At 40.1% G+C, this 1,360-nt stretch overlaps 1 pseudogene across 1 annotated transcript; it reads right to left on the bottom strand.

Moving 5' to 3' along the window:
• Window positions 1–401: 401 nt before the first annotated feature.
• Window positions 402–930, bottom strand: LOC128593865 (c-Myc-binding protein-like; annotated as a pseudogene). The gene has a single exon (XR_008382416.1). The product of XR_008382416.1 is annotated as a c-Myc-binding protein-like (transcript).
• Window positions 931–1,360: the final 430 nt, after the last annotated feature.

The raw sequence follows: 1,360 nt of genomic DNA, 5'->3' as shown, positions 1-1,360 counted from the left end.
AGGAAAATGTGGTGTCAGAGTCCAGACTGGCACCACACACAGTTATCTAAGGCAAAGTGGTGGCAAAGAAGAGTTATTTGTTCTGCGTTATATAAACAAAAGCAGAAGATTCATGGGAACCCATATAAAAGCATCTTATGTCACACAGATCTCCCCAGCTGCCTAAAGGGAATATAAACAACAGTGTCATCTTCATTTTCAAAAATGACTGTACCTATGTTCGTATCCTGAACTACACCAAGGAATAGCTCCATGATAAATTTGCTTGGTTAAAATACATCCAGTACCATCATTCCTAATCAGACTATTAAACAAAATGTCTTTTAAGGTAATGAATTAGATGTCTGTGTTTACATTTTTTTCAGGATTTACTTTGGATTCTCCTGCTTTAAGACCCAAAAAAAGTCATAGTGAGTTTTTATTGGTGATTCTAAGTATATGTGTTGATAACAGAGTGTGATAGGTGAATTTAACATATTAAAAGAGTTCTATAGCATCTTTTCAGAAAAGATTATATACTATACAAACTATTCAAGTCATACAAAACCATTTTTCAGTGTCTTTTCAACTGAGAAGAATCTTATTCAGCATGCTTCTCCTCCTGAGGTGGTTCATACTGAGCAAGCTTTGCTTTCAGTTTTTTATTTTCTTCTACAATAGCTTCATATTTCTCTTTCATTTCTGCCAATTCTAGACGTAGCAGTTCTATTTCTGGATTTTCTGGGGTAGCAGCTCCTAAGTGATGCTTTAAAAAATCCAAAGCACTATTAGGTTTCTCTGGTTCTTCGTATAAGCTACCAACACTTTGGTCAGCGTGTCCAGCACCCCGGACTTCTCTAAGTATCTCCGGAACTGCTCACGCTTCGAGTCGGCGGCTTTGTGATGGGCCATAGTGACAGCGGCAGCGGCGTAGCTGGCGCCCCAGACAGTGACTGGCGGGCTCAAAGCGACACTGCTCATCCCCTTTTCATTCTTAAAAGAATGAAATTTGGATAATAAAAACTATAATCACTTTATTCATAAAGAGGCACTTCCATGTTGCCTTTATTTCAAAAAGTAGGCTGCAGCACATTCGTGCATTACCCGGGTTAAACACACAGGTGGTTTGATGGGTCCATTGGCTTTGAACCCAGTTATCCTAGAGTGGACAATGGACTGACCACAACACACCAAACACACCAACATTGAACAAAATATCTCCAAGTATGTCTGCCGAATGTCGTAGGATTCCTCCCTTTTTATGGAGAGAGGGAGGCTGACCCAGGAGGATAGCTGTTTTCCACCATACATAGAGCACAAAGCATTAGTGATGGCCTTCAGTTCTAGGAGCTGAGGAAAGGGCACTTATGCAGTTCTTGAA

Source organism: Nycticebus coucang, chromosome 9, assembly GCF_027406575.1.
Source record: "Nycticebus coucang isolate mNycCou1 chromosome 9, mNycCou1.pri, whole genome shotgun sequence".
NCBI lineage: Eukaryota > Metazoa > Chordata > Mammalia > Primates > Lorisidae > Nycticebus > Nycticebus coucang.
The sequence above is the reverse complement of the archived record's forward strand: the minus strand, read 5'-3'. Positions and strand labels throughout refer to the sequence as shown.